The 19,293-nt window shown below is 42.1% G+C and overlaps 1 protein-coding gene across 9 annotated transcripts in view; it reads right to left on the reverse strand.

The window, feature by feature from the left end:
* KLF12 (KLF transcription factor 12) overlaps positions 1–19,293 on the reverse strand; it is a 370,886-nt gene that overhangs the window by 25,327 nt on the left and 326,266 nt on the right. The window lies entirely within an intron of this gene.

A 19,293-nucleotide genomic window follows, 5' to 3' on the forward strand; every position in this document is an offset into this window, starting at 1 on the left:
ATTTTAAAAAAAATCCCAACAGCAAAGATAAAAGCTGAATGTGTAAAAAACAAAAACAAACCCAATCAAACACAAACCCCTAAAACCTAAACATTATATGTACAGAAGATACTCTGAGCAAAAGCCACAAGACCAGAAAATCTTGATCTTGAATGAAGCATTCAAGTTGCAGATAGTACAGCTTGTTTAAATGTGTCTGGTCGATGGAAGGAGGATCAAGCCCATTATACAGTTATGATGTCTTAACAGTGAGAAAAATGAGTGGCAAGCATAATCAGCAGGTACCATTAAGTCATTTGTTACGTCACGTGCAGACACAGTGCTACAAGCTGCCCTGTGTTTATAGCAACATTCATATAGGGGAGAAAGAAAGTGAAACGGTATTGCAACTGTGGCAGAGGACCTGATCCTGGTGCCCCACTGAAATACTCAGTAGCTTCAATGGGGTGAGAATCAGGCCCACACATCCAAAGCTAGAAACAGCAGTTGAGAAATGATACAGTCACGATGCCTTGCCTTTTTGTGTTAGTAGGGAATCACACACAAGTAATAAATATTGTCATTCTGTTGAGCACACTGAGGTGGAGGTGTCAAAATAATGCTAAGCACGAATCACAAGTATCAATCCAAACCATTCTCTTTACTTCAGCAACATGAATTAAATAATCCACGAACCAACCCAAAAGCCACATAACACAGCTATTAACTAACTTCCCAGTAGGAGGTGATCTTCCTCTGTCCTTCACTTACTTGGTGGTGTAAGTTATTGCAAGTCATATAGATCCTGCAGTACTATGGCAGGAATTGGCTCAATTTTCTATAAGAAGGACCTCAGAGTAATGACCATTGTTCACCCTGAGACCTAAAATATGGAGGTACCAAAGTAACAGTTAAAGACAGCATAAGGTCACATTACTGAGGGTCCTCTGATAGAGGCCACTCCTGTATTAATTTTAAATTCAGCTGTAAATGTGCTTTGAATCAGACCCTTAGAGGTGAACGGACAACACAACGTTCTGTTTACTTGAGCAAGTTATATACAATATCCCACTAACCAGCCTATGAAGAAATTACAAAGTAACTTACTCAAAACCTCTTTTTAGGGCCATAAAGGTCTCACTGTCTGGCTCTGCTCAGCTCTAATGCTCCAGGGGAAGCATAGTTTAGGGGTAACACATCATCCAAGGAAGCCCTGTTGGAGAAGGAAGCCAACTGGGTATTCATGTAAGTGGTATATTTTTTTTTATGTAGAAAAGATTCAATTTTTTTTTAAACTAAGATTTGATAATCACTGTCAAGTTTCCTTCCCCACTCTGAACTCTAGGGTACAGATGTGGGGACCTGCATGAAAACCTCCTAAGCTTACTTTTACCAGCTTAGGTTAAAACTTCCCCAAGGTACAAACTATTTTACCATTTGCCCTTGGACTTCCACTTCTTTGTCCTTTGCCCCCATTTCCATCCGCATGAGTTCTATCTGTCTTTCATGTTCCTTTTGTTTTTCCTCAGCCTCAAATCTGGCTAATTCCAGCTTTTGTTGAGCCGTGGACTCTGTCATCCTAACCTCTCTGTTTTTAACTAACTTTACACCCGAGAGTTAGACAGAAAACCAAAACAAACAAAAAAAAAAGACTTGGTTTGTAAAATTTTGCTGTGCTGAATATGATACCTATATTCCCTGATAGTGATTGTCAGCCTACAGAGAAATCCTAAAAAAAACCAAACAACCCATAACACCTTTGTCTCCAGGCAAATAGGCAGAAACCCCCTCAAGTTACTTTCAGGTAAAAAAAAACTTCAGGTCTGTGAAGACTTGTGAATTTCCCTGCAGGAGTTTAACTACTCTGCCTTTAGGTAGAGAAAACTGCAATTCACAAAAGATAATTCCCTTTTGTCTCTGCTCTGGCCCCAAAGCAAAGCAAAAAATACCTTCCAGGTATTTCCAGTTGGAGACCTGCTTTCTAGCAGCCCAAAGGATTTTAAAAATTTCCTTTTAAAATCTGTTTTTCTGGTTCAAAAAATCTCAAATTGATCTCAAAATGATTTTAAGTTAATCGACAGCTCTGCCACCATGTCAAAGTTTCTTCCCCGCTCTGAACTCTAGGGTACAGATGTGGAGACCTGCATGAAAACCTCCTAAACTTACTTTTACCAGCTTAGGTTAAAACTTCAGGCAGAACACCACCAAGCGGCTGCTCACAGGAGAGCTATGGAGGCAAAGGAAAGAGAACTGGAGGCAAGGGTCAAAGAACTGGAGAAGGAAAAAGAGAGGAAGCATGAACTGGAGATGGAGAAGGCAAGGGCTCAGCAGAATATACCAACAAACCCTAGCAATCCTTCTCCAGGTACCACTTCCCATCCCAGAAAGTTCCCCACCTACAAGGCAGGCGATGATACCGAGGCCTTCTTAGAAAACTTCGAAAGGGCCTGCCTTGGGTACAGCATCTCTACAGACCAATACATGGTAGAGCTGAGGCCGCAGCTCAGTGGACCCTTAGCTGAGGTGGCGGCTGAAATGCCTAATGTTAGGATATAGATATTCAGGTCTGTCTGTAAAGGCCTATACTTTAAGAATTTAGGTGTATTCTTATCACTTGGCTAGTTCCAGAGGTATAAAAGAAAGAATCAAAACCACTGTCTGCCAGTGTAAGGGCCTTCTCTTACTGTGACAGTTTGTGGCCCTGTGCTTAGGCTCAGGCCTTTGGCTAAGCAGCAGAGGCAGCCATAAGCTGGGAAGCGAACGGTCACATCCTCACATTCCAAACTAGTCACATTGAAATAAGGTGCTATTGGGCTGTTAGGCACTATCAGGACGGATTGTATTCCTATCACCTCCAGAGAAAGGGAAGTGCCTAGAAAATGTAAAAGGAAACTTAGTTTGATAGCATCCTGTCTGGCAAGAACTCACTTATCAATAGCCGGGATGTGAAATCCTCACTTCTGTATTGTCTTGTCATTATAGTTCCCACCTTGCTATTGTTTGTCTGTATAATCTCTGTCTGGTTCTGTGATTGTTCCTGTCTGCTGTATAATTAATTTTGCTGGGTGTAAACTAATTAAGGTGGTGGGATATAATTGGTTACATGATCATGTTACAATATGTTAGGATTGGTTAGTTAAATTTCAGGAAAATGATTGGTTAAGGTATAGCTAAGCAGAACTCAAGTTTTACTATATAATCTGTAGTCAATGAGGAAGTGAGTGGGTGGGGGTGGGCATGTGGGTAAGGGAGATGGGAACAGGGAATGGGGGTAAGAAAATTGGAATCAAGTTTTGCTAAAGGGGGAAATGGGAACAGGGAATGGGAGTAAGGAAGTTGGAATCATGTTTGGCTAAGGGTAGGAATGGGAACAGGGACACAGGTGTAAGGCTCTGTGGTGTCAGAGCTGGGAAGGAGGATACTAAGGAAGGAAACTGGAATCATGCTTGCTGGAAGTTCACCCCAATAAACATCGAATTGTTTGCACCTTTGGACTTCGGGTATTGTTGCTCTCTGTTCATGTGAGAAGGACCAGGGAAGTAAGTGGGTGAAGGAATAAGCCCCCTAACACCTAAGGCATAAATGAACCAGTATGAACTGTTTAAAACCAAGGCGAGAGTCAGAATGGGACTAACACCCGAGCATTCCCGTTGGCGATTCAGAGCCCTAAGGTGGAAACCAGACGTGTCATTTACCCGACATGCCTACCACATTGTGAAACATTGGGATGCCTGGATATCAGGAGCAAGTGTTGAATCTCCAGTAGATTTGCCCTTCCTAATGCAAATGGAACAGTTCTTAGAGGGTGATCCTGAGGAAATAGAAAGATACATCCTAGATGGGAAACCCAAAACTGTAATCGAGGCGGGGGAGATTGGAGCCAAATGGGTGGAGGTGGCAGAGAAGAAAAAAACTGGTCGCAGTTGGAGCAGATACCAGAAGGGACAACCTCAGACCACACCCTATTACCGAGGGCCGCCCAAGGCCCCACCTACCCCCCAAGGAACCCTCCAGACACCTTATCGTCCCGCCACCCCGTTCTCCAGCAACCCACCTCGCCCCAATGATCCGTCAGCTGGACGACGTTTTAAATGTAATGAGCCGGGGCATGTAAAAGCCAACTGCCCCAAGAACCCCAACAGATTACAGTTCAGTGCACCGGAATCACACCAGAGGTCCTCAGGCCCAGATACTTCCCAGATACCCTTGGAGTGGAGGGAAACTGTGAGTGTGGGTGGGAAGAAGGTCACTGCGTGGAGGGACACCGGAGCACAAGTGTCAGCTATCCATGTTTCCTTAGTGGACCCCAATTTAAACAACCCAGAGATCCAAGTGACGATTCAACCCTTCAAGTCCAACTCTTTCAATTTGCCTACAGCCAAGTTGCCTGTCCAGTACAAGGGCTGGTCAGGAACGTGGACTTTTGCAGTCTATGATGATTATCCCATCCCCATGCTGTTGGGGGAAGACTTGGCCAATCATGTGAAGTCAGCCAAGAGGGTGGGAATGGTCACCCGCAGCCAGACTAAACCAGCCGTCACACCTAGAATCATAGAATATAAGGGTTGGAAGGGACCCCTGAAGGTCATCTAGTCCAACCCCCTGCTCGAAGCAGGACCAAATCCCAGTTAAATCATCCCAGCCAGGGCTTTGTCAAGCCTGACCTTAAAAACCTCTAAGGAAGGAGATTCTACCACCTCCCTAGGTAACGCATTCCAGTGTTTCACCACCCTCTTAGTGAAAAAGTTTTTCCTAATATCCAATCTAAACCTCCCCCACTGCAACTTGAGACCATTACTCCTCGTTCTGTCATCTGCTACCATTGAGAACAGTCTAGAGCCATCCTCTTTGGAACCCCCTTTCAGGTAGTTGAAAGCAGCTATCAAATCCCCCCTCATTCTTCTCTTCTGCAGGCTAAACAATCCCAGCTCCCTCAGCCTCTCCTCATAACTCATGTGTTCCAGACCCCTAATCATTTTTGTTGCCCTTCGCTGGACTCTCTCCAATTTATCCACATCCTTCTTGAAGTGTGGGGCCCAAAACTGGACACAGTACTCCAGATGAGGCCTCACCAATGTCGAATAGAGGGGAACGATCACGTCCCTCGATCTGCTGGCTATGCCCCTACTTATACATCCCAAAATGCCATTGGCCTTCTTGGCAACAAGGGCACACTGCTGACTCATATCCAGCTTCTCGTCCACTGTCACCCCTAGGTCCTTTTCCGCAGAACTGCTGCCTAGCCATTCGGTCCCTAGTCTGTAGCTGTGCATTGGGTTCTTCCGTCCTAAGTGCAGGACCCTGCACTTATCCTTATTGAACCTCATCAGATTTCTTTTGGCCCAATCCTCCAATTTGTCTAGGTCCTTCTGTATCCTATCCCTCCCCTCCAGCGTATCTACCACTCCTCCCAGTTTAGTATCATCCGCAAATTTGCTGAGAGTGCAATCCACACCATCCTCCAGATCATTTATGAAGATATTGAACAAAACCGGCCCCAGGACCGACCCTTGGGGCACTCCACTTGATACCGGCTGCCAACTAGACATGGAGCCATTGATAACTACCCGTTGAGCCCGACAATCTAGCCAGCTTTCTACCCACCTTATAGTGCATTCATCCAGCCCATACTTCCTTAACTTGCTGACAAGAATACTGTGGGAGACCGTGTCAAAAGCTTTGCTAAAGTCAAGAAACAATACATCCACTGCTTTCCCTAGCGCTGTTCCGGAAAATTTTACCAGGACCCGGTCAGAGGTGATGGACCCAGATCTCAGGACAATGTCTGCAACAGCAGTAGTGGATCCAGTTCCAGAGACCCAGACGGAACCAGTTCCAGAACCAGAACCGGTGGAACAACCAGCACCAGATCCATTGCCAGCACTGAATCCAGTACTTGCAACCCCAACACCAGAGGGCCCCACCGAAACTGAACCAACAGCAGCCCATAACCTTACACAAGAGGCTCAGCCAGAGCCTGAACCCCAACATAGTGCCCCAGCGGAGAGCAGTTCACAGTCAACGGAAACAGCCCCATCCCCTACATCGTTTCCAGAGGGACCAAGCATAGGTCCACAATCCAATGAGGAATTGATGTCTCCAGCATCAAGGGAACAGTTTCAGACCGAACAGGAAGCACATGAAATCCTCCAGAGAGCTTGGACGGCAGCATGGAGCAACCCACCGCCTCTCAGCTCTTCTAATCGATCCAGGTTTGTTGTAGAAAGAGGACTTTTATACAAAGAAACTCTTTCTGGTGGACACCAGGAAGATTGGCATCCTCAGAGACAGTTGGTAGTTCCAACTAAGTACTGGGTAAAGCTATTAAGCTTAGCCCATGATCGTCCTAGTGGCCATGCTGGGGTGAACAGAACCAAAGACCGTTTGGGGGGGTCATTCCATTGGGAGGGAATGGGCAAGGATGTTTCTACCTATGTCCGGTCTTGTGAGGTATGCCAAAAAGTGGGAAAACCCCAAGACCAGGTCAAAGCCCCTCTCCAGCCACTCCCCACCATTGAAGTTCCATTTCAGCGAGTAGCTGTGGATATTCTTTTCAGAGGAACAGCCGTGTTAGTCTGTATTCGCAAAAAGAAAAGGAGTACTTGTGGCACCTTAGAGACTAACCAATTTATTTGAGCATGAGCTTTCGTGAGCTACACGAAAGCTCATGCTCAAATAAATTGGTTAGTCTCTAAGGTGCCACAAGTACTCCTTTTCTTTTTGTGGATATTCTGGGTCCTTTTCCGAAAAAGACACCCAGAGGAAAGCAGTACATACTGACTTTCATGGATTTTGCCACCCGATGGCCGGAAGCAGTAGCTCTAAGCAACACCAGGGCTAAAAGTGTGTGCCAGGCACTAGCAGACATTTTTGCCAGTGTCGGTTGGCCCTCCGACATCCTCACAGATGCAGGGACTAATTTCCTGGCAGGAACTATGGAAAACCTTTGGGAAGCTCATGAGGTAAATCACTTGGTTGCCACTCCTTACCACCATCAAACAAATGGCATGGTGGAGAAGTTTAATGGAACTTTGGGGGCCATGATACGTAAATTTGTAAATGAGCACTCCAATGATTGGGACCTAATGTTGCAGCAGTTACTCTTTGCCTACAGAGCTGTACCACATCCCAGTTTAGGGTTTTCACCTTTTGAACTTGTATATGGCCGCGAGGTTAAGGGGCCATTACAGTTGGTGAAGCAGCAATGGGAGGGATTTACACCTTCTCCAGGAACTAACATTCTGGACTTTGTAACCAACCTACAAAACACCCTCTGAACCTCTTTAGCCCTTGCTAAAGAAAACCTAAATGATGCTCAAAAAGAGCAAAAAGCCTGGTATGATAAACATGCCAGAGAGCGTTCTTTCAAAGTAGGAGGTCATGGTCTTAAAGGCGCTCCAGGCCCATAAAATGGAAGCATCGTGGGAAGGGCCATTCACGGTCCAGGAGCGCCTGGGAGCTGTTAATTATCTCATAGCATTCCCCACCTCCAACCGAAAGCCTAAGGTGTACCATATTAATTCTCTGAAGCCCTTTTATTCCAGAGAGTTAAAAGTTTGTCAGTTTACAGCCCAGGGAGGAGACGAAGCTGAGTGGCCTGAAGGTGTCTACTACGAAGGGAAAAGTGCTGGTGGGGTGGAAGAGGTGAACCTCTCTATGACCCTTGGGCGTATGCAGTGACAGCAGATCAAGGAGCTGTGCACTAGCTACACGCCGACGTTCTCAGTCGCCCCAGGACTGACTGAACGCGCATACCACTCCATTGACACAGGTAATGCTCACCCAATGAAAGTCCAACCTTACCAGGTGTCTCCTCAAGCTAAAACTGCTATAGGACAGGAGATCCAGAATATGTTACAGATGGGTGTAATCCGCCCCTCTGGAAGTGCATGGGCAACTCCAGTGGTTCTAGTTCCCAAACCAGATGGGGAGATACGTTTTTGCGTGGACTACCGTAAGCTCAATGCTGTAACTCGCCCCAACAACTATCCAATGCCATGCACAGATGAACTATTGGAGAAACTGGGACGGGCCCAGTTCATCTCTACCTTGGTCTTAACCAAGGGGTACTGGCAGGTACCGCTAGATGAATCCGCCAAGGAAAGGTCAGCCTTCATCACACATGTCGGGCTGTATGAATTTAATGTACTCCCTTTTGGGCTGCGAAATGCACCCGCCACCTTCCAAAGACTTGTAGATGGTCTCCTAGCGGGATTAGGAGAATATGCAGTCGCCTACCTTGACGATGTGGCCATATTTTCGGATTCCTGGGCAGAACACCTGGAACATCTACAAAAAGTCTTTGAGCGCATAAGGGAGGCAGGACTAACTGTTAAGGCTAAGAAGTGTCAAATAGGCCTAAACACAGTAACTTACCTTGGACACCAGGTGGGTCAAGGAACTATCAACCCCCTACAGGCCAAAGTGGATGCTATCCAAAAGTGGCCTGTCCCAAGGTCAAAGAAACAGGTTCAATCCTTCTTAGGCTTGGCCGGTTATTACCAGGTGATTTGTATTGCAATACAGCCAAATCGCTGCCCCACTGACAGACCTAACCAAAAAGAAACAGCCAAATGCCATTCAGTGGACCGAAGAGTGTCAGAAGGCCTTTAACCAGCTTAAAGCAACACTCAAGTCTGACCCTGTGCTAAGGGCCCCAGATTTTGACAAACATTCCTAGTAACCACAGATGCGTCCGAGCGTGGTGTGGGAGCAGTTTTAATGCAGGAAGGACCGGATCAAGAATTCCACCCTGTAGTGTTTCTCAGCAAAAAACTGTCTGAGAGGGAAAGCAACTGGTCAGTCACTGAAAAAGAATGTTACGCCATTGTCTACTCTCTGGAAAACCTAGGCCCATATGTTTGGGGACGGCATTTCCATCTGCAAACCAACCATGCTGCGCTACGGTGGCTTCATACCGCCATGGGAAATAACAAAAAACGTATTCGGTGGAGTTTAGCTCTCCAAGATTTTGATTTCGACATCCAACACATCTCAGGAGCTTCTAACAAAGTGGCTGATGCACTCTCCTGTGAAAGTTTCCCAGAATCAACTGGTTAAAATCATCCTTGAGATGTGGAAAATATTGTTAGTCTCTATGTACTTGGTAGTATATTTAGAGGTGCATGTGTCTTAGTAAGTCTGTTTTTTTTCCTAGAGCTCCAGGAAGAAATCCCAGCCAGCGTTTCACCATAGCTGTGATTTGGGGTGTGTGTCATAACTATAAAGGGAAGGGTAAATACCTTTAAAATCCCTCCTGGCCAGAGGTAAAATCCACTCACCTGTAAAGGGTTAAGAAGCTAGGATAACCTCGCTGGCACCTGACCAAAATGACCAATGAGTAGACAAGATACTTTAAAAAGCTGGGGGGAGAGAAAAACAAAGGGTCTGTCTGTGTGATGCTTTTGCCAGGGACAGAACAGGAATGGAGTCTTAGAACTTAGTAAGTAAGCTAGCTAGATATGCGTTAGATTATGATTTCTTTAAATGGCTGAGAGAATAAGTTGTGCTGAATGGAGTGGATATTCCGTTTTTTTTGTCTTTTTGTAACTTAAGGTTTTGCCTAGAGGGATTCTCTATGTTTTGAGATGTTCTAATGTTCTAATTACCCTGTAAGGTATTTACCATCCTGATTTTACAGAGGTGATTCTTTTTATTGTTACTTCTTTTTTACTGTTACTTCTATTAAAATTCTTCTTTTCAAGAACTGAATGCTTTTTTCATTGTTCTTAAGATCCAAGGGTTTGGGTCTGTGGTCACCTATGCAAAATGGTGAGGATTTTTATCAAACCTTCCCCAGGAAGTGGGGTGCAAGGGTTGATAGGATTTTGGGGGGAAAGATGTTTCCAAACAACGCTTTCCTAATAAAATAAACCCAGATAAACGTTTGGTGGTGGCAGTGGAAGTCCAATGGCAAAGGATAAACTAGTTTGTACCTTGGGAAAGTTTTAACCTAAGCTGGTAAAAGTAAGCTTAGGAGGTTTTCATGCAGGTCCCCACATCTGTACCCTAGAGTTCAGAGTGGGGAAGGAACCTTGACAGTGACGTAAAATGACTTTTTTTTTGGACGTTTGAGAACTGTGCCATATTCTAAAAACGTGCCAGTCATGACTCCCTTCCCCAAAATAGTACAGCAGTTTGCTTGGTAGCAGTGATGGCTTAGAATGGGGAGTATGTGTGAACCAGGAAGGGGTTAAACCCCTTTCCCAGGCAACAAGGAGAAAGCTGACTCTTACCTAAACTGCCAGACCTGGAGATTAAAACTGGTAGCTGTGACTTGTTAGGCTGCTAGAAGGGACAGCTGTGAGTGTGTTGCTCCAGGTCTATCAGCTCAGTCAGTCTTTAAGTGTCATCTTCCTCCGTTCTACCTAGTGAAGGGATTTAACTCCTTCCTGTTTCACACCAGGATGGGCACATACAACCCACCACAGATGGATTCTGGAGGAGCCCAGCTGAGCCAACCTGGCCTGCCCAGTGCGAACCCAACAGAGTTATCCCATATTCAACCCTGTTTAAGAGCAGAATTTGGCTCTCACTGTCAATTTGACACATGCTTAATTTTAATTAATTATATTAACAGCTGTGTAATTTGTGTAAAAGTTATTTTACTGCTGTTCTTCTCAGATAAACAGCAACAATAACTATATTCATTATTGCTTAATGAAACTTGAGGTAAAACAAACACAATCAAACATTGTTTACACTTAAATGTTTTGAATAGTCTATAAACCTTCAGCCACAAAGTGACTTGAATGGCTAAAATCCACGTCCAGAATCCTGAACATTTCTCTCTTATACTAGAGGCAAAAAAAGACCTTTGCAATACAATGAAAATTTAGACTCAACCAGCAGATGGCCTTCTTGTTCTCTAAAATGGCCCATGCGCTTCAGCTCTCATTACAAAGGCATTAGAACAGCACCACTAGTGCAATATTATCTTTTCTTTGCTGCCAAAGTACCTATTTTAATTCCCATGTGTTTTGCTTCCCACTCTTTGCATACACTGAAAAACACTTCTGCTTTTGGTCCATGCAGCAACAGACAACTTCAGACTATTAAGGACAAGCGTCATCTTACAGTAGCTACTTTATGTATTTGGTCTTCAGTTTTCTTTTTAAATAGGCAGGACTTAGGTGGTTGGAAATACAATTCACAGGAGTTGGACCTACACTGTGGAATTCACTATATAGTCAAAGGCCTCAACACATTCAGAATCAAATGTAAAACCCAAATCTTTAACATAGCTTTTCCTCAACAAGGTCTTTTCTACCCGTGTTTCTACCTTCTCTCTCACACAACAAAATATATATAGGTAGACAGACAGATATCACAGATCCCATGCTGGTGAGTGAGCATGTGGAAATTCAGCTATTAAACACTGTGCTGCTTTTTAGAGGAAAGGAAATGGTTTTAAATCTTCTCATTATTAACAAAAGGAAACAATTATAAAATGATAAATCTATTACTGTAATTATAGCATGTTTCTGGGTGCTACATAGAAGGAATGGCACATGAATTTAGCAATGAGAATATGTAATTTATGAAAAATGTACACCTTCTTGGCCAAATTCTCCCTTGTACGTGCATAAAAGTGCACACATATGAAATAAAAGCTGAACATTCTGACATAATAAGCCTGCATTTAGGATTCTAAATTACAGAAACTGAGAATGTGCAGTTGAAGAAAATCCTTGGGTCTCTGGAATACCTTCCTAGTTCAAAGTGATACCCGGCCCCAGAGACATAGCTGCTTAAGGGCGCTTAGCATTTATGAAAATCAGGCCAAGTACTTAACTGTCTAAATATAGATTTCAAATCCTAACTTTCAGTTTTTTGTTTTTTAAATCTTGGCCTTCGGGTCCAGTGATAAGTGACACCTCCAGAGCAGACTAACTCAGCATGACAGGACTGGAGGCCCTGTCCTCCCCTCACTATGGTTCATGACTTCAACAAAGGGTCAGCCCAGAGTGGAGAAAAAGTGGACCCACCATACATGCTGATTTATTCTAGTTTGTTTCTGAAGAAGTTCTGCCCGTGAGGATGTAATGTTTTTGCTGGTTTGTGAACTCAGCACTGATGGAGTTGGCCTGTGAGCATACCACGCATACTGCTCCAAAGATGAAAGACCCTTTCTCTTTTTGTGCTCCGAGGAGCCACAGATTACAGATTGATATAGGCATCCACTGGTTTTTCCTGCAGGGTGAACTGAAGTGTGCTTCCAGGTCTGAAAATATGCTCCTTTTCAATAAAACTTCACACACAGTCAAAATTTGGCCCCCTGAAAACAAAAGTATTTTTTCTACCCCTCTGATATATTGTTCTTAGCATGCTCTCATTTAGAGTAATGTCTAAAAGTACTCTAGTACACACCATACATTCAACTGCAACAATGAACGGTTATATAAGCTATGTATTAAATTTATTTCATTATAATTTATGTTACTTACAAAACTCTAACCATTGTCATATGGAGCCACCAAACTACTCATTGTACAGTAATGCAATGATTTTGATACCTTCAATTTGTTTTACAGGTTAGATTCAATCTCCTCTTTTAATTTAAAGTAAAACCTATAACTCTTATTTCTATTTTCTAGAATCTTCTTAACAGTATCTTATTCATAGTGTGTATATATACATTATTATATTTCCCCCCTGAGTCTTATCTATTAGGTACTGTTTTGTGCATGGTTAATATAAATGTTAGGAATATTAGATCCTAAAACATGTCAAACATGGTTTAAGATAATCAGAAAAGGAAGATGTGCATTACTCATTTTATTAGTGGTAATTACTGTAATTAATACATTTTTAAGGTGATTTTACACTGGGAATTTAAGAAGAGAAAATTTTTCAACAGAGAAAGAAGGAATCTGGCTGTATACACAAATGAAGCAAAAAACTACATACATGCACTATAGTACACAGAGATATGGATGATTTGATTACATTCATTGTAGCCAGCAAACAAAAGAACCTGCACATTTGTGACTATGGCTTTATCCATAACACTTTCTATCGGCAGAGACAAAATGCAGCTAACTTGAATTGTTGATTTGCCCTGTTGGAACATAGTGAATTACATAATTTTTCATGCTGTGATGTAACTGAACGTGCAACGATGTGCAAAACAAACTTTTTCCTGTCAGCTGGAAGGAAACTGGGTTCAGAAGGGAAGAGAGTGCAGTGTGACAATGTACAAGAACCATAAGATATGTCTTATCAAAACTACCATAAACTACATTATTAGACACATTTTATAAATGTATGAGAACAATACAGTTAGTTAATGACACTGTATGTTCCCCCTAACTCAAGCATATAATGAAAGACCTTCAACTATTTTATGCTGATCATTAACCAGGAAGATTTTGCATTAGAGACTTGTTTTGTTAAAGAGCACAGAAATTTTATCAGTTAACTATCTTGCACTTACGCATTGCATGAATTATTGAAATGCTTATACCTGGTTTAGGGAAACAATAACTTTAATGGAGCTATGACAATTTACATCAGCCAAGGATCTGGCCCCAGGAATCTATATCTGGATCAGCAGAGAAATGTTTCTTTTTTTAAAACTATATGTGGAAATCCTGCCTCCCCTCCCCCCCAAAAAAAATTATACCACACCCCAACCCAGGATGGGCAATAATCAGTCCTGGAACAGTGACAGATTTAAAATCCAGCACTAGTGAACCATCAGAATAGGACTGTCGTACAACTGGAAAGGGCAGATTCCAATGGAATATACAGCATGTGCTTCTATCCCTGGGAGGTTCCAAAATATCAGACTTCACAATCATGACATTCTTATGTATAAAAAAGGTATCTTTAAGGCATTTGTACATGTTTTTAAAAATTCTGTACTTCTAATTCTCCTTCCTACCCACCTAACCCCCATTCTCCATGACCTGTGCAGCTGGACTCTTTGTAGCTAAGGCAGCTGGCGTCAAAGGTTGAGGGATATGACAAACAATTCCACTATAACGTTTTAAAACTCTGAAAACATTTCTAAAATAGTTTCTCTCTAATATATGTGCCTTATATAAAATGCATGACCGAGTGGTGTGATATAAACTCTTCGTTGGCATTCATTTAGAATGACTTGTATAACTCCTTCCTTGCTCTGCCACCCTGAGTACTGCAGCTCAGTCCAAACTCATGCAGTATAAACACTTATATTACATCACACTACCATGAAATCTCTTTCTAAATAGTGCAGATACAGACTTTTGATTATATATACTTCACAATTCAAAACAAGAAAGTGATCAGAAACCAATACAAGCTTGAATTAAATTTTTCTTTTCTCTTCTTTTTTGAATTAACTTAGTTCACTTCAAGCAATGAAGTTCTTGCCTAATGTGTGTTAAAGAGTAAAATCCATGGAGAAAAGGAAACCTCCGCTAACTAACTTCATCACAATGAACTCATGCTTGCAGAAAAGTACATGAAGGCATTTCTTTAGAACTGAACTAAAGATAAGCAATTGAATGTTTTCCCAATGGCAAGGAGTAGCTCCTGACATACATCATCTCATCCTCATCTGACCTTTGCTGGCTCAGCTATAATGAATGCACACAGCATGTGGCCCAGAAGAGGAAGTACAGCTACGTCATCTCTTCACTGGGCTGGTGGAAGAAGAGTAGGGCTCAAGCACAGGGCACTAGGTTTACTAAAAGCACTGAGATCCCCTGCAAAAGGAGATCAATGCTGGATTAGTTTTTTTTCCTTTTGTGTTTCCTTCTAAATGGAACACAAAAAACTGGAAAAGTTAACCAATGTGCCTCAAACTCTACTTTGAGAGACTGAGAATCATAGAATCATAGAATATCAGGGTTGGAAGGGACCTCAGGAGGTCATCTAGTCCAACCCCCCGCCCAAAGCAGGACCAATCCCCAATTTTTGCCCCGATCCCTAAATGGCCCCCTCAAGGATTGAACTCACAACCCTGGGTTTAGCAGGCCAATGCTCAAACCACTGAGCTATCCCTCCCCAATCTTCTCTTCATGGCCCCTGTTATCATAGAAGAATAGAAATGTAGGGCTACAATCAGTCCCCTGTGCTGAGGCAGGATCAAGCACAGTTAGACCATCTCTGACAGGTGATCTAACCTGTTCTTAAAAACCTCTAATGTTGGGGATTCCATAACCTCCCTTGGAAGCCTATTCCAATGCTTAACTACCCTTATAGTTAGAAAGTTTTTCTTCATACCTAACCTAAATCTTCCTTCCTGCAGATTAAGGCAATTATTTCTTGTCCTACCTTGAAGAACAACTGATCACTGTCCTCTTTGCAACACCCCTTAGTATATTTGAAGACTATCTGATCCCACCTCAGCCTCCTTTTCTCAGACTGTCACCAGATTTTTTGACCTTTCCTCATTCATCAAGTTTTCTAAACCTTTTATCATTTTTGTTACTGTCCTCTGGAGACTGTCTAATTTGTCCACATATTTCTTAAAGGCTACATCTAAACTATGAGCTAGGGGTGTGATCCCCCTGTTTGTGTACACATACTCATGGTATCATGGGTAGCAGCAGTGGAAGAATGGCTTAGCCCTGCTGAGTACAAACCCGCCTGAAACCAGTGGGCATGAACTCAGCATGGCTAATCTGTGCCTTCACTGCTGCTACCCGTGCTACATTGCCATTGGAAAACCCCCCCAGATCCTTTTCAGCAGTATTTCCCCATTTTGTAGCTGTGCTTTTGATTTTTCCTTCTTAAGTGTAGTGCATTTCTCTTTATTGAATTTCATCTTGCTGATTTCAGACCAGTTCTCCATTTTGTCAAGGTCGTTTTGAATTCTAATCCTGTCCTTCAAAATGCTACCAACCCCCATCCACCAGTTTGGTGTCATCTGCAAATTTTATAAGTATACTCTCCACTCCATTATGCAAGTCATAAACGAAAATATTGAATATTACAGGATCCAGGACAGACCCCTGCAGGACCCCAGTAGCTATGTCCTCCCAGTTGACAGCTAACTACTGATAATTACTCTTTGAGTAAAAAGAAAAGGAGTACTAGTGGCACCTTAGAGACTAACCAATTTATTTGAGCATGCATCCGATGAAGTGAGCTGCAGCTCACGAAAGCTTATGCTCAAATAAATTGGTTAGTCTCTAAGGTGCCACTAGTACTCCTTTTCTTTTTGCGAATACAGACTAACACGGCCGCTACTCTGAAACCTACTCTTTGAGTAGGGTCTTTCAGCCAGTTCTGCACCCACTGAACAGTAATTTCATCTAGACCACATTTCTCTAGTTTGCTTACGAGAATGTCATGTGTGACTGTGTCAAAAGCCTTACTAAAATCAAGACTTACGATGTCTACAGCTTCCCTCCTATACACTTGGCCAGTAACACTGTCAAAGAAGGAAATAAGATTGGTTTGGCATGATTTGTTCTTGACAAATCCATGCTGGCTATTCCTTATAACCCTATTATCCACTAGGTGCTTAGAAACTAATTGTTTAATAATTTGTTCCAATATCTTTCCAGGTGTCAAAGCTAGGCAGGCTGATCTATAATTCCTCATGTACCCTTTTGTTCCTCCTTTTAAAGACAGGTGCTATATTTACCCTTTTCTAGTCTTCTGGGACTTCACCTATCCTCTCTGAACTCTCAAAGATAATCACTAACAGTTCCAAGATTGCTTCAGCTAGTTCCTTAAAATACCCTGTGGTGAATTTCAGCAGGCTCTGCTGACTTGAATATATCTAATTTATCTAAATATTCTTTAACCTGTTCTTTCCCTATTCTGTCTCATTTTCTTTTTTCCTTGTTGTTAATGTTAGTTGTGTTAAGCATCTGGTCTCAATTTACTTTTTTAGTGAAGATATAAGCAAAATAGCTATTAAATACCTCAGTCTTCTTGATGCCATCCATTTTTAGCTCTACTTCCCCCTAAGTAGTGGACATACACCTTCCATCGTTCTTCTTGCTCCTAATATATTTCTAGAACCTCTTCTTATTGCCTTTTATGTCATTGGCTAGTTGTTACTTGTCTTGTGCTTTAACCTTTCCGGTTTTGTCCCTACATGCTTGCTATTCCGTTGTACTCATCAATTTGTCCACGTTTCCATTTTTTGTAGATTCCTTTTTATTTTCAGGTCATTAAAGTGCTTCTGGTGGAGGGGCTATATTGGCCTCCTATTATTCTTCCTATCTTTCCTTTACATCAGGATAGTTTGCTGTTCCACCTTTAATATTGTCTTTCAGAAACTGCTAGCTCTCCTGAACTCCTTTATCCCCTAGACTTCCCATAGAACCTTACCTACCAGTTCTCTGAGATGGTTGCAGTCTGCTTTTTGAAGTCCTGTTTCTCATTCTTCTGCTCTCACTCCTTCCCTTCCTAAGAATCAAGAAATCTATTGCTGTATATATTCATTTCATTTCTTATTTATTCATATTAATTTCTAATTAATATTTTCCTGGCATGCTAGTTGAGTCATCGTGGCAACATATATGAAAATAAATCATAGCTAGATCAGTACTCTCAAGGGTACAAATGTAGGGTAAAGAACAGATGCATCTGAGACGTGAGCTTATGCGAGAATCTCAACGTGAAAATGAGGTGGTTAGCTACCTTATGCCTGATCTTACTATCTGATCTTACTCCTGCTGCTAGGAGGGTTATGAAATAGCACTCTTGTAAAAGAAAGGTCAAGGTCCCCTGCCCTCTGTGTTCTGCTCATGACATTGTGCTTATGCATCCAACACTTTGCACCCGTGAAAGTGTGAGACTCAGTCCAGATGCCTCATGGAATGGTAAAATGTTCAATTGTGCAGTCACTTAAACCAATCACTCAGTCCTTCCTTTCATTGTTTAGGACGGCAGAGATGTGGGATTGGACCCTTGGATCCTTACTGGTCATTCCAAAACACCTCCTAACACTAGTTATTTAAGACAAACTAACTTTTCATCTGAGGCTGTATATGTTAAGGTGACAACACTTTGTCACAATGTCTGGCTAGGTCAGGAACATTACTTTAGGCCACTGTCTCCACAGACACTGAAGTTCACAAGAATGACCCTTTCTTCGTTCCTGCTCAGAGGATTTATCATCAATATGCTAAATATTTGATTGCTTTAGATACCTATGTATAATGCAATTCTTGGTGGCCATCTGTCATACTTTGTGTTGTCAATCAGATTTTGATAACAGGCTAAACAGTCACTTATACCAGTTTCAATATGAATCTGCACTTCTCCCCCAATAGAGTCTGTTTCCTCAAAATATACCTCATAATCACCACAGGCCCCACACAATGCCGCAGTCTGTGAGTGTATATACTGCAAAGAGTACATCTACTACGGTTACAAACTAATGGCCATATCCATTTGGCCTGTAAATGAACAAGGGATTAAATGTTTTTCTTGTTCTACTTTGAGTACATTTCATCCCTTATTCATTTTAAAGGAAAGTACTTACTGAAGAAGACCGTACATAATTGATTTTTTGAAATTCTCTCTCCAACACTCTTATCTAATCAATAAAGTTTCAGTTTTTTTCTCTGCCTTCGTCTCTCCCATTGAAAGGAAGTTCTTATCGTTAAAGAATAAATCATAAAGCTGATATATTAATAAACCTAAGAAGTCAATATAAATACTGCTAAATTGTATTCATTATCAAGTAATGCTAGAAAATCCTGACATGTTTATGTTTGATCAGAATCTGGCCTTTGTTTTTTGTGTGGTAATTTTTATTTAGCTCTACATATTTTCAGTCTGATCATAGAATATCAGGGTTGGAAGGGACCTCAGGATGTCATCTAGTCCAACTCCCTGCTCAAAGCAGGACCAATCCCCAATTTCTGCCCCAGATCCCTAAATTTCCCCCTCAAGGATTGAACTCATAACCCTGAGTTTAACAGGCCAATGCTCAAACCACTGAGCTATCCTTCCCCACCTTGAGTATTTCTTTACTCAGATTGTATTACTTAGATTGTAAGCTCTAAGGGAAAAGGACCATCTGTGTGTTCTGTGTTTCTACAATGAGATTCTGGACCATGACTAGGACTCCTAGATGCTACCACAATACAAATAAATAATAATACTTCAACTCTCCCCCCGACTTTCTCTAGATATTTATGCATCCAGCTTTTGCCATCTGGTAAGATGAATGTGTATATATATTTTAAATGGTAGTTTACTATCTGAAATATTCCTAATAGCCTGACTTGTGTACCCTTTAAAATTTGTGAGCCAGATGCTACTTCAAACTTAAAAGGACCATTCATAGGGCAATGCACAGATAAAAAACAACAGCTTTGAATAATGCTTGAATATGACCAGTGGCACAGGGGCCAG

Source organism: Caretta caretta, chromosome 1, assembly GCF_965140235.1.
Source record: "Caretta caretta isolate rCarCar2 chromosome 1, rCarCar1.hap1, whole genome shotgun sequence".
Taxonomy (NCBI): domain Eukaryota; kingdom Metazoa; phylum Chordata; order Testudines; family Cheloniidae; genus Caretta; species Caretta caretta.